Here is a 15142-nt window from a genome sequence, read left to right on the forward strand (position 1 = left end):
TAACATACTTAGTTACTAGCATATTTAGCTACATCTACTAGCATATTTAGCTACTAGCATATTTAGCTACATCTACTAGCATATTTAGCTACTAGCATATTTAGCTACATCTTCTAGCATATTTAGCTACATCTTCTAGCATATTTAGCTACATCTTCTAGCATATTTAGCTACTTTCCTGACTCAGTTCTTCTGACGGTGAAGGGATGAAGAACCTGAGAAGCTCTGAGGCGTATCAGTGTCTCCACAGTAATAAGGTTGGTGGAGTTTTGTTAAAAGAGGTGGGACACAATCTTCTTGACCTTAAATCAGACACAGAGACAAAGTCTTAAAGTCCTCCATCACTGAGCTTGGGTTCATTACAGAGAAAATCATAAACTGAAGATGAACAAATATATAAAGCTGTGACCTCCACACACCTGAAGTCATCCCTGATGTTCTCGTCACTGTTTTCAATCTTCTGAGGATCCGGTGTCTCCTCCAGTGGTTTATTGTCGTCCAGACACAAAGTTGGACGCAGGTTTTCCTCCGTCGGCCGTTTGTCAACAAAGTGACATGAGCTCACATGCAGAGTTTAGGTGGTCTCTTCAAGTTCACATTCTTCAGCCACGTTCTTCTTAATTCCTCATCTGCAGGTAGGAGATGGAACTATAACTCTTTTCACAGGAACTCTTTTTGTTTTGGTCTGTGCTCAAACTCTGTTGTTGGAGCCGCTGATTTAGTTTGGTCTGGTTGTTCTGCAGCCCAGAACACAACAGGTACCTGAACGCAGCACGGCTATTTTAGTAAACTTTATGTTTGTTAAATAAATGTGAACAATTCAAAAACAGTTTTATCTGCTGAACTGAATGTAAATTACTTTCAAATAAACCGCGGTCCGTGCTCCTCGACCATGTTAACAATGCTGACTGCTACTTCCTGTCTGACAGGAAGTTGCACCAGAATCATTTAGACAGCAGAGCCTCCAGGAATAAGGTGGATCCAAAATGTTTCCAACACTGGTGAAAGGCAGGCGTGTAACTAAGAATTTCTTCCTGCCAGAAACAAAACTTGTCCAGAACAAAAGGTCTGCTTTGTCTCTTTTACACATAAAAATAAACATAAAAATATGAACAATCACACATTAAAGTAAGGTCATGTATAAATATATTTCAGCTAGTTTATGAGAGTTTTTTAGAAGTTTCTTCTCAGTTCAGAAATCCATGGAACTGTTTCCCTGCTCCTCCAACCATCCTCGACCAGTTGCAGTCGCTGCAGCTCACGTGCAAAGCTGCCGATGCTTTGTAATGTTGGGGCCTGCAGTTTGATGTCTGTCAACATCCAGTCATTTCCTTTTCCTTTCCTTGAACTAGGACATGTGTGAAGATCTGTAGAGAACCGTCTGCAAGACTACAAACGAACACCATAAGTGGATCCCCACATCCAAGAAAAGCGGTATGTAACTGCAAAGGGTGCGACTAAACTTTCCAGGGAGTTTATACTAGTTTCATATAAGTCATGTTGGAGCTTGGTCTCAAGTGCTCTTCATGAACATGATGAAATGGACTTTTAAAGTATTCTCAGAGGAGCCAACACTTCAAGGGCTCCTCAGAACCCGCACCGATGCCTCATATCACCCCGGGATACAGAGAGAAAAGAGGGCCAATGAGAAATAGACAGAAAACGCCCGGGACAGCAAGCAAGAGAGAGAACTCTAAAACCAAAATGCAAAAAAATAAATAAAACGGGGGCTGAGATGAGCAGTGAAACCATCACTAAGAGGAAAAAAGTAGAAATGAAAGAGAGCCACCCCAAAGAAGAAACTTTGACTCAAAGCTGATCCTCAGATCAGATGAGAGACGAGCACAACAAGTTCTCTCTCTGCTTGCAGCCGACTTCAAGCATTTCTTTTTCAACTTACTGCGTGCAGGACTAAAAGTAGGACCAGAGGAAGAGCAGCATGAGCGTGCCCACTAGCTTTTATTCAGGGAGCCTAATGAGCTCCTGTGGGATGGGGCTTGGCTGTCAATCAGCCTCATTCTTCTCCACCACCATACCATGTCGTCCTGTACTCGCAGAACCAAGGGGCATGAAATAATTAGAGGTGGCCAGCCAGTGTGACTGGGTTGTCTGGCAGAGGAATCAAGTCACAGAGAGTCTCCGTCACGTGAGGGATATTTAAATTTGTGGAAGACACTGCACCACCGTCATGAAAATGCTAAAGTGAGACAATGAAGTAAGAGTGTTTCAGCTCGTTGCATAATGTCGCCAGGATCCCGGGTTTATTGTGAGGGTGATGAAAGAATAAAAATGGTGAGCAATGGATGCAGCAGGATGAAAGGGAGCCCCTGCTGATGGTGCAGCTGTGCATCTCTTTTTAACGCTGCAGGAAGAAATGTGAATGTATCAGAGCTTTTGTTGCTGATTTACAAAGAGATGGCATCAGATGGAGCGGAGGGGTCACAATGAGCCCTTTGCCCATTATGTAATATTTGTCACTCATTTATACAAAGACGTGCACGAGGCTCAGTGACAGCGCTTGTGCAGTCAATTAACATTTCTGTCACATGTGAGCTTTATCTCCTTTTACCAGATAAAGAGGAAACAAACAAACAGTCTCAGAGGAAGCTAATGGAGCTTTAGCAGCATGTGTGTGTGAATGGACTGAACCTCGAGCGTGGAGCTTGATGTCCGTGCACGGAAAGATGGCAGGCATGTTCTCAGAGCAGTTCACGTTTGACATTTCTGTTTCAGACGAGTGGATCTAAAGACAAGAGCTCAGCTTCATTTGAAGACTTTTGTTTACATGTTTACATACTTTGTTGTTTTGTTTATGCTCGTTTTCGTCTTTTGTTGGTTTGGTTCTTCAGGTGAGTTCTGTCTTAGACCATTTCTTCTTTAACTTTAAGGAAACAGTCCTTCAAGTTTGAAAAGACAGCTGTGGCTCATTGAGTCGTTTCTTTCTTTGGGATCTTTTTATTTTTATGATTTTCAGGTTTTCGTTCATCCACTCTCCTGTTTCTTGTCCTGTGCTGTTTCCTGCATGACGTGTCTTCACACATTTGAAACCCCACATTTTGTTAGTGAAGATCTTTGGAAGTGTCACCTGCTTTCTGCTCGTCTCCACATGACGGGTCCTTCTACCAACCAACCGAGTGTAAAAACAGAAGGTTCGTCCTGAAGGGGCTAAACTTACCAACAAGTGTTGCTGCAACTGTTCGTAGAGAGAAAATGTGAACGTTTTCTCGTTCGTCTCGACGTGGCGCCTTCGTAACGCGTGACGCTGGTTGTAAAGTTTGGGGTTTATTGTTGCTGAAGTCTGAACCTTGTTTCCAAGGCATGTGTGAAACTGGTGCAGCCAGAAGTACCAAACGTCACCAAGTATTCCTACAAACCTAAAACTTTTGCTGACATTCTTCTGATAACAATTCTGGCACGGAGTTTGCTCGAAGGTCTTCACGCTCTCTGAGGTCCTCCTCGTCCTACGGCTGAAAACGCAGAGGCCCAACACGTTGGATGACTTTAATGAGTGCACGTCAGCAAGGAGTCATTTTAAGCACATTCAAGTAAATTATTGGGTGAAGGTGCACACCGACATTGAAGACCTTTAACTCTGACCTGTATTCTGCACAGAGTGGAGTTAAATTCAGGACTTTGCATCTTCTTGCCTGTCTTGCAAAAATTAAACGTGTTCAGAAAACATATTTCAATCCAAACACACGTTACATCCTCACACAGACTTTTCACAATCCAGTAAAAATTAAATGTCTTTTCACATAATTCGCTGGTCATTTTTAGACATTTCCTGTGAAAACTAGTGGTCTTGATTAAAAATAACTGATTCCCATCTAAAAACAAAACAACAGGATATTCTTCAGTCTTCTTTCTTTCCATTAATAATTGTATCTGTGGCTTAGACTGAGTGAGAAGTTAATGAACGGCTCTTTAACTTTCTACACTACGAACAACATGATAGTTGTCCTGACACTGAAGCAACTCAAAGGTCAAAGGTTAACTACATGTCCGCCTACGAACAGAAATGCTGCTTTAGATCCTCCGGTGTGTGTGAAGTGTTAACAGGAGAAGGTCGGAGCTCTTTGTGCCAGGGCAGATGAAATGTTCTCATGGGATGGAGGCTGCAGGGAGCAGCCCAGGTGACCTCTGACATGGTTCAGGAGAAGTGAACCTGGATCTGAAGCAGTGATATCACTGCAGAGTTGAAAAGGAGGTGTCGTGAATGCATTCCCATCTACCTGGAGGTGGTGCTCATGTGCCTGACTGCCGAGATCTTGGAGGTGGTGGGAAATGCAGCTCATGGCAGCGGGAGGACCGAGCTCTCAGCCAAACATCTTGGCTGAGAAGGGACAGGGTAACAGAGTCCATGGTTGGATCTTGTAAGTGTTGGAGGTCGAGGTCTGCCAGCCTCAAACTTTCTACCTGCACTGATTTGGAGGACTATCTGCAGAGCATCCAGCTTCTGCCAGACATTCCTCCAGAGCTGCAACATTATCCTATCTTAAGTTAAAGGTAGTGGACAGCCACTAAACATGTCCAGAAACTTTGTGTCTAACCTTGTTTGACCTGCTGCAGTCACTTCCAAGTCCTGAAAACTGCAAGTCTTCCAAGACCTTCTCATTCCTTGTTACTACGCCTCGTCCTGATCGTGTCCCACAAACATCCAAAATCTACAGTCTGGGTTAACAAGCTTCAAGCAACGACACCCTGCTCCTCTTTCCACTGATACTCACCTCCTCTGCATCAAGGACCTCACCTCTGGCTCCATCTGCAAAGACCAGACTCTGTTCACAAACTGTCCAGTCTAAGCTTGAAGACATTCAGTATGCTGACCTCGTCCCTTTCCTCTTTATTTTTGTCTCAGTCTGTCACCTGGGGTCAAACCTGATCTACAATCATGTTGGTAAGAGACCTCATCTACGATCTCACGAACACAACAAGTCTTCCTGAACGTTAAAGGGGACTTCCTGTCAACGAGACCTCGAGGCTCCGTGAGACCATCCTGTAGAGATAAAGGTTCATGATTGTTCAGTGAACACACAGAACTTTTATTGCACATGAACTAAATATCATTCCACTTCATCTCAACTCCTCATCTGCCATTTCCCCTTGACCCCCCCCCCCCCCCCCCAAAAAAAAAAGCTCTTTTGCTTTCTCCCGTCATTTATCCCCTGTACTGGGCCTGTGCTGTCCCCAGGGGGTGAGACGGGCTGGAAGATTTGCTGTGTGTGCGTCTGTCATGGCCTGAGTTCCTACAGCTGAGGAGCCTTTGATGGTGGTGGGGATTATTCATGGTGCTCGGCGGCCGTGCACTACTGTCACACAACAGCACTGCACACAAAGACACGCCATCGATTAATAAACTGCACTGAAGTTTTCTTATTCCCTTTGATGCTGCTGTTCATGAGATAAAGTTAGGATGCTCTGCAGGTTCAGTTCACATGAAACTGGTATCACACGTGCACGATACAAGACAAGTGGACTTGTACAAATGTTTTTTGTTTTGTCCCCTGCTGCAATCAGCTCACAGTCCTGACCTGTAAACATCCAGTAAAACTTGGTGGTAAAATAAAATGCAAATAATATTTCAGTGTTTTTCTTTTAAATTATGATAATGATGGATGCACTGGAGCCTCCCTCCCTGGTGGCTCTCGGAGAATGGGGGTGCCTATTGGGGTCAGTGGGGGAGCTGGCCCCCTGGGAGGGCATTGCCACCTCAGTTGTTCCTCCCCATCCCGACGTCTTCCTCCGCCCACTCCATCACACCACCACTCAAGCAGGGCCTTGGGGTTCAGGTGCACTACTGAGCTGCGGGGAGGATCCTCCATCTCCGTGGTTCGTGGAGACCTGGGCCCCAATTTTATCAAACAACCTAGACACTCACTTATAACATTCTCACGACACATGCATATATAGGGTCTGGAGTGGGCACACGGTGCATATAGTGGGTGGGATGTGTAATCATTCTCACCCCCTGGACCTGTGCCCACTCTCATATGTAGCATGTAGACATTTAGGGTTCTGGGCAAGGGTTGGGGGGGCGAACGGGCACTGCCTGCTCTCTGGGGAGGGGGTGGGTCTGTGCCAGTCGCCGCCTCATCCCCCCATTTTAAACGCACTATATAACAACATGCATCAACACCTTATTTGAGTGGGAGGAGGGAGGAGTTGGGTCTTCCTGTTTTCCTTAAACCCTCGTTCTCCATTTGACATTTGGGGTCGGGGGCAGGGAGGGGGGTTAGTCTGCCTGGTTGGGGTCTGGGCTGTGGGTGGGTGTTGGGCCTTGGGGGGCGATTGGGGGTGGGGCTGGTGCTCCAGTTCTCCCTGGATTGTTTGGATCTTTTGATCAGGGTTTCTGGTTGCAGTGGCCGGCCCTTTGGTTGGGGTGGCTGCCGGGTTCTGGGCGGAGGGTCGGCTGTGGTTGTGCATGTGTGGTCATTGGTGGTGCATGACGGCAGTTGGGGGCGTGGCTTCACTTTGACGGGGTGCTGGCTGGTCGGCCTGATGTGACATTCATGGTGGGGGGTGCTGTGTGTGTGGGGGGGTGCATGGGTGACGTGCCGGGGCCTCTCTGGGTTTGTGGTGTGGGGCTGTAGGGAAGCATTGGTGCGCTGGGCCGGCCTTCCTTAGCTGTTGTTCCCTGATGCTGTGGCCCCCGGCCTGGGGCAGGCTGGCAGTCGCTGTCGGGTTGGTGGGGTGCATGGACGGCCCGATGGACCCTCCGTCGTTCTGTCTCTGTGTGCCTGTTTATGTCTCAGGTTGGGTTTTGGGTGGTCCCCTCTCTTGGATCATTTTTGCCCGCCCCCCCCACCCCCCATTTGGTGTGTTGTACTCCCCTCTGGTGGTGGCCCCCCCTGCCGCCGGTGCATTGTCGGCTCTCAGCAGCTGGGGCTGGGTGGTGGGGTGTGTGCGGGCCCGCCCTGGTGGCTGCCTGCCGGGGCCTGGGTGCCCTGGCTCTGTCGGGCCTCTGTTGGGGGGTGGTATGACCTCGGGACTCGGGGCTTGGTGTCCATGGCTGGATCTACTCTGGAGGGGCGGGTTGCCGGCGGGGCCTGTTGACTTGTCGCTGCAGCCTCCTGGGGTTTCTGCATTGTGGTGGCTGGGGGTCGCCCAGGGCTTCCCTTTGCTTCTCTCTCTGGGGGGTGCAGGTGTCCCTGTTGGGGGACTCCTGGAGTTCTGGATTTGGGGGGCGCTGTGTGTCTGTGGTTCCGGTCTTCCCTGTGTTACCATCATGTTTTGGGGGGACGGGTCTGTTGGTCCCCACATCCACTACTGAACATTTTTTATGGAGAAACCTTGTAGTGACATCATGCTCACACAGGTGTTTAGATCCAGGTGTTTATCAGATACACACTCCGGTTGTGGTTGTCATCAAATATATCTTGTATTACCATTTACTGTATAAAATACTTTCTAATGATGTTACAAGTATCATTATATATGTTGTTTGTTGTTGTAGTTTCTCAGGTTTGTCTTGTCTCTTTTACATATATATATATATATATATATATATATATATATATATATATATATACATATATTTATACACGTTAAATAAAGTATGCCATGCATGGTCCAACAGGAAGTGCAGATGAGAGCGTGATTTGTTCCATGAAGTGTTTCTTGTACCCGTTTTGTCTGAAACAATCCTCACCTCACTCAAACTTGTGTCAAACTGGAGGACTGTTATGGGTTTTTTCCTTTTTCTTTCAGGGTGCTCAGAGGAACTTGGGTACATCTCCGTAATGATCCTGAACGGTGCAGCAGTGGCGGTGTATGTGGGCTGTTGGTGTGTAGGCGATGGAACAGTAGAGCTCCACAGCACCTCATTAGACCCAAGACTCCCGAGCTGGAGCCACATTAAAGAGCAGCCAACCCTTTCAACATGTGCCTGCTAGTCTCTCCACCCCCACCCCCCACTACTGGGGGGCACCCCCTCATATTAGGAGATGCACCCATGCATATACGATTGGAGACTGTTGTGATGTTTTCTGTTGTACAGATAAAACCTCTTCAGTGTTCTCGGGGCCAGTAAGAATAACATTAAAGTTCCACATTGTAAAAGTGTGAACAGGACAACAACAGTGTGATATTCGGCCTGTCAGTGCAAACTCCCCCCGTTTCTGCACCAGCCAGGCAGGGATCACCATAATCCACTAAAGCCCTCGACTTCTTCACACACTCGACGGAGGTGGAGCGAGCTTCTCCTCCTTCTGTGAAGTTGGGCTTTGGAGGCTTCACAAGGTCGGACTTGTTGTTATCGTCGTCATTTTGATGAAGCACCTGGTCTGAGACCGCTCTGCCACCTGACAACATTCAGTTAACAGCCCAGAATCCCTCTGAGTGGAAACATTAACGTCCCATCTACATTAACAGCTGTTTTTCTCCATGTTTTTGGTCCACACATTTCTAGAAGAAAGGTTTAAATACTTGTACTCCACCTCCAGGTGGCAAGAATCAAAACAGAGGAAGAACATTCTTATCTTGGCTGAAGGTTCAGCTGCGACGGTGTGTATCTAGCTGGTAAATGGTGATGGCACAGGCCTCTAAAGTGTCTTGACATGTTCTAAATGTTCTTGTGTTAGACACGGAGGTGTGCAAGTTTGTCCCAAAAGTTTTGAATGTGTTAAAAAAGAAGGTGCAGCTGATTTTCTCAGAAAATGGTTCAAATAATTGTTGCCGTCTCCAACCTGTCAGCAGCTCTTCAAGAGCACTGAAACCAACAAAGTCCATGCTCAGTAATCCAGGTGTACAATCCAACAATTTTCAGTCAGGTCATCTGGACAGTTTCTTTTTTTTGTGCTGAAATGACTGTCGATGAGGGAGAGGGCCGGCACCGGAGGAGGGGGCGTGCCAACGACACCATCTTAGCACCAACATAACTGGTTTGTTCCACTTTGGAGTAAGCTGTTGGGGGAAGAATCAGTTTGCGTTGTGTGTTTCCTTGACTGATGAAGCCTTCTGGATGGAAGGTGAAACGTTTCAGCACAAAATAAAAAGAAACTGTTCAGATGACCTGATTGAACAATGTTGGAGCACTGAAGTTGTTTCTGCCTCCAGGTCTCTTGTGGTGGAAACATCTGAGGCAAATGTCCCGGTCAAAAATAAAACTCACGGATCATCAATATTATTTATTTAAAAAAACTGGTCCAATTCTGTCTTTATTTTAAAAGTGTAATCCTGGAGATTAAATAAAAAGATGTGGGGGTGATTAATGCTCTGGGTACAAAGTGGGCCGAGGCCAGTGTTTGGTGGAGTTGGGCAACAACGTCTAGACGTGCACACAACAATACGCCGTGCGTTTCACCCACTGCTCTGCAGCTGGACGTCACTTGGCTCCCGTGTCTCAGACTTCAGGAAGACTGCAGATCTGAGTCGCTCCGTCAGTGTTTCTGAAGATCTCTTTTTATCTCGGGTGCAGGCGTCGGGTCCAAGAATGCAGACAGGCACGAGGAACTGAAATAAAATCAACTTGTTTTATCTTGATCATAAGGTTGACATGGCAACAAAAAACGTACATAAGTGTGGATTAGGCAGTGGAGACTCAAAGAGGTACAACACACGCATGGAGGACAGGCGCGGGGTTACAACCCACGATGCTCCGCTGCATGGACTGAAGCTGATGAGAGGAGCGGACACACCTGCTACTGAAGGAGAGTTGTCAGAGCAGGAGCTAAGAAGTGTGGCAGCTCTGCTGTGTCACAGGAGGGCACCAGCCAGCCACACCTGTGGACCTTCACCTTGATGAACTGCAGAAATGCTGCAGAGGACATCCAGTCAGCGCTGGAGCATTACCTGCCTACTTGTGTTTCTGGCCCTTTCCATATAATCTGATAAGTGATAACTTGTGTTTCTTCGTGTTTCCAGCATCACTTCTGTAGACCTCGAGCTCTCCTGTGTCTCCTCAGCTGCCTCTTCACCTCTTGCCTGCCTCCAACCTGGAACTGTACCCGGACTTCTTCCTGCCTTGTTCTGGAACCACCTGTTCTCCTCGATCCTTCCTGTAAGAGAAGCAATCGTCTCCTCCAGATACCAGATGAACTCGTGTCCTTGCTCCTCACGGTTCCAGACCCTCCTCGTGCACGACTGATGATATTGAGCTCTTGTAGATGAACAGTGTTAACTTCATCGGGTCTGTTGTCTTCAGCCCTGGATCCCAGGTCTTCTGTCAAACGTTACAAGAAGCAGTTCTGACTGAGAGAACATGAGCAAACAGAATCACAACGGAAACAACAAACTTCTAACTCATGAACATGAAAGTTAACTTCCAAGCAGAAAACTAAACGGAATGTCCTCAAGAATACAGAGTTAAAAAAAAAACATTTAAAGAAATTAAAGCATTTTAAACCTGTTTTTCCTCCCCCATCAGTTTGTGTGTGCGTGTGTGTGTGCGTGCGTGCGTGTCCTTGTTTATGCTACTTTGTGAGGCCCATTTTTCCAACTTATACTACATTGTGGGGACCAACTGCTCCTTATGGGGCCCAAAGCCCGGGCCCCATAAGAAGAAGTCCCGTTGGTGGGTTAGGGGCTAGGTTTAGGACTAAGGTGTGAATTGAGGATGTGTTAGGTTTAGGGTTAGGTATGTACTGGTAATGGTTAGGTTATGGATAAAGGTCATGGTTAGGCTATAGAAATGAATGAAAAATGAATGGAAGTCAATGCAAAGGCCCCACAAAGACAGCAAAACAAACCTGTGTGTGTGTGTGTGTGTGTGTGTGTGCGTGCGCGCGCGCGTGTGTGTGTCCAGACGAAGCCGCTGGTCCCGCTGCAGATGTTCTGACTGAGGAAAAGGGACAATTTGTTGATGATGATATTGAAATTGTTGAGGGAATTGTTCTGCACTCAGATATTTTTGATATTTGTGTTTACAGCTTAGACTCAGTTTTTGCTGTAAACAAGCAGCCGAGAGAGCAAAGAGAGCGATCTGGATGAAACGTCTTCTTCAAGGCCTGAGATCAATATCCTTATGATCATAAACACGAGGGCTCGAGAGAGAGAGAGCAGCTCTCCGCTGCGTGTAAGGACATCCAGTGTGTCATTAATGCAGTTTATTTCAATTAGCTCCTCGCTGGGCGGGCCGCGGAGCCCACAGGGATATTTTGTTGATGCTGAGCAAAAAGCCAGCCGAGCGAGGGTTGCCAGTTAATCACACGAGGAGAGACGTTGGTGCCGTAACGAGCAGCAAACTGAAAGTTTTAATTGAAGGCGAGCCGGCGCTCTCTACACACACTTGGAGACCCGACGGTTTCTTAATGGACTGAAAAATGTGATTAGATGAAAGAAATAATTCAAATCACAGTTTCAGCCTTTCTTCTTAATTAAAGTAAAAAAAAAAAAAAACCTTTGCAAGCAAATTTAGGAGAAGTTATTGTGATTGTTGCACAACATGATGAAACAAAAGCCAACACAAGTGAGAGAACTAACTCCTCATCTCGGGAACACAAGCCCCTATTTTTCTGTTTTCACATTTTTTAATTGAATTTTTTATTGTGTGTCTCAGAAATGAATATTTGATCTTTCCCCCGAACGTCACTGGCAGCCTTTGAAGTTGTGCGACTGTGCATCGTGTCTGTGACACGGCAGAAGAAAGAGAGAGGCCTTCACCTGCTAGAGACGCTCGTCGTTCCAAACCTTCTGACGACAGCAGCTTCCTGCACGGTTTGCTTTCTGGAAATGACCGTCTGCTGTAATGTTGTTGATTTTGTGTTTTTGTTGATTTGTTTGGATTTATTTTTTGCACTTGGATCTTCATCTTTCATCCAAAGGACTTCACCAGTCTGAGGCCAACCAGCTCTGTCGTGGTGGAAGCAGCATCAGAGGCTCTGCAGACACAAACTGTGGATTTCCTCTTTCAGAGAGCAAACGGGAGTGAAAACCAACACAAACTTAACGTGTCCCCTTCATATGTGAGACAATAAAACAGCATCGGTTGAAAAGAGATCAAGGCGGATGAAAATGTAAAACAGAGAAAAAGAAAACGTGTAAAGAAAAGAGGTGTACAACAAAAGCACTGATTCTGTGCCGCTAATTATAAGAAGAAATAAAGTGTGTGTGTGTGGGGGGGTAAACATGGTCTAATAAAACGTGGAAATCGTGCACCCTAGTTAGTCATAATTGACTAATTTTGTTTGTAAGGTCATGATGGCACTTCAAGCCTCTCCGGATCCTTCCTGCAGAAACACGAGGCAGCTCTTTGTGTGCCAGCGAGCGCTGATGTGCTTTCTGTTTCCATGCCAACTCACTTTCATCTTTCATCTTTCTTACCAGCTCATCCTACGCTTCAGATGAATTAGGTTTGTTACAAATTCTTTTGAAGTGTAACCCCCCCCCCCCCCCCCCATACCACCCCACTTCAGCGAAACAAAACAAAAACACTGAGGAGCTGCAAATGTAAGACAGTAATTTTGCTCGTTGCGGCTCCTTGGCTAACCAATAGCACCGTGGACAGGATATTTCCACTTCATTTCAATTTGGAATACGTCCCCCCCACCCCCCACCCCACACGCCTTGCTCCTTCTGCCTCTTGGCTTCCATTTTTGTGTGTTGTGTGCAGCACAGCGCCACACGATTCATTTCCATTATGGAGGACGGTCGCTGAGAGGTTTTTATTGTGGCTTAGTAATGATCTTCAATTACCCTGATGCCAGCCCTGGAGGGCTGAGAGAAAGGTGGGGGTCTTTTAAGGATCAAAGGTTTAGACCTGAAGAAGACTTGTGTGTCCTTGCAGATGCATTTTCCTCAAAAAGCTTCAGGACACGTTCCCTCTGGGCTCAGCGAGGTCATTTACCGTCTGAAGGGATGGAAGTCTGGTGTGAGCTTCAACCCTCAGAGATGCTGACAATAAACTCAACTTTCATTTCGTGCACTTTTACTTCTCAATCAGTCCTGTACAACTGACGTGATACTTTTATTTTTCTTACAATAAGTTTATTACCTGTGAGTAAAAAGCCTTTTATTTGGGACATTGTATTTTACATGAGCAGAGGACAGAGACGGAGGAGGAGGACTCGCTGTGGCGACCACTGAAGAGGGAAAGGACAAAGTATTTTATACTGGCGTCATGAAACGTGGGGTATTAATGGTTCTTTTTCTCTATGCACGTGTGTGTTCATTTGTTTATTTGTCTGTTAGCAAAATATCTGGTGAACCACTATGAAAAAAAAATCAGTGAAACAGGAAATAATCATAGGGTGAACAACTTTAAGTGATGAACTTTAAAGATCAACTCAAAGACGGTTAATACAGGCGGACCTTAGACTGAGTCCCAGACTTCAAGCTGGAACTGGTCCAGCTTCCCTGCCAACTGGTTCCAGTTCAAGTTTTAGGTCCCGCCCCTTTCTTGTAAACAAACAAACAAACAACACACAAAGCAGCAAACAAACAGATAATTTTTCAAGTTGAGTCTAGTTGGACCACGTAGTTGTTACTTTGCTGCTGTATATTCAAATATGAAATCTTCCTGCATGCTGAGTTGTAATTTGTTATTTCAGGCCTAAAACAAACTCAACGTAACACCAGACTGTGTGCTGGGGAGTAGGCGGGGCTTAAAACCCTGGCAGCTTCCTGCTGCCTTCAGTTCCCAACAGTGATAGAAGACTGGGACAGATGGTCCATAATCTGTCCACTGGTCAACATAATTCACGATGTCCACCACGGCTAGTTGACTTTAGCAAACACGTAAACGATTCCCGTCGTCCAAGCCTCCCTCGGAGTGCCACATTAATGCACGATCCAAAACAGTATGTGTCAGGATATTAATGCACGATGTTTCAAGTGGCTGTAAATACTTAGTTGTGCCTGCTCCCTGGGGGGCACAACAGGGAGGGGAGGAGAGAGCGGGAGCATCAATGAAATCAAGCCTCAATGGATTGACTGTGACCTGTTCGGTCATTTCATTGGTCAGATTGTGTTTAACCTTTATTTATACAGGTAGTCTCACTGAGTCACGAGGACCCACCCCCCGAGAGAGACGTGTACTGAGCAGCTATGTGAGCGCCCGGGTGTGACGAGGCTAAAGGTTTCGGTGGCAGGAAGCTCTTTAGCCCATCCAAAAAAAAAACATAAATTAGCTGCAGCATAAACCACAGAGTTTGTGTGTATGACAGAAGTAGTGGTTCTTTGTCTGGAAATTACGGTAGTTTTACAAATATAGAACTAAAAATGGATGGGTGAGTACAGGACACACATTGTGACAAGACGTGAATGTCATTTGTTAGAGTCGGCCTCCTACTTTTAATATAGGTCCATATTTAGAGTACAAACACCTGCCTTGCAATTTCTAAATATAGTTTTATATTTAGTGTCATAAAATCCAACAGCAACCTCTATAAATAAATATTTTGTCAACGAAAATGCAAATTGACTTTGGCTCAGACGATATATCCTGTGAGAGTGCTGCAGTATTGTAACAGTTGTATTCTGATGCCCTGGACATGTCTTACAATCGTGTCAGTTAAGGAACAAAATAACAAGGTTTGCTTTATTCATTTTATCAAACTTTCTTTCTTCAGATTAAATTTAACTTTTTTGAACAAACAAGGTTAAATCATGTCATTAGGACCAGTTTCTTTAAGTGCGAAACATTTCATTTCCCATCCAGAGGACTTCCTCAGTCTATGGCCTGCCAACCAGATCCGTCCCAAAGGTAGCCTCCACTGCTGTGTTTCAAGACAACCCCAGAAACAGGCTGAGACCCCAGAAACAGGCTGAGACCCCAGAAACAGGCTGAGACCCCAGAAACAGCCTGAGACCCCAGAAACAGCCTGAGACCCCAGATACAGCCTGAGACCTCAGAAACATGCTGAGACCCCAGAAACAGCCTGAGACCTCAGAAACAGCCTGAGACCTCAGAAACAGGCTGAGACCCCAGAAACAGCCTGAGACCTCAGAAACAGGCTGAGATCTCAGAAACAGGCTGAGACCCCAGAAACAGGCTGAGACCTCGGAAACAGCCTGAGACCCCAGAAACAGGCTGAGACCCCAGAAACAGGCTGAGACCTCGGAAACAGCCTGAGACCCCAGAAACAGGCTGAGATCTCATAAACAGTTAGAGGCTTCAGAAACAGGCTGAGACCCCAGAAACAGGCTGAGACCAGAAACAGTTAGAGGCCTCAGAAACAGGCTGAGACCCCAGAAACAGGCTGAGACC

The 15142-nt window shown here is 46.2% G+C and overlaps 1 pseudogene; it reads left to right on the top strand.

Annotated features, from left to right (window-relative positions):
- The window catches only part of LOC119423001, a 35221-nt pseudogene extending 25137 nt beyond the window's left edge, over positions 1–10084 (top strand).
- The last annotated feature ends 5058 nt before the right edge of the window (positions 10085–15142 follow it).

This window comes from Nematolebias whitei, chromosome 16 (assembly GCF_014905685.2).
Source record: "Nematolebias whitei isolate Nwh7 chromosome 16, NemWhi1, whole genome shotgun sequence".
Taxonomy (NCBI): Eukaryota; Metazoa; Chordata; class Actinopteri; order Cyprinodontiformes; family Rivulidae; genus Nematolebias; species Nematolebias whitei.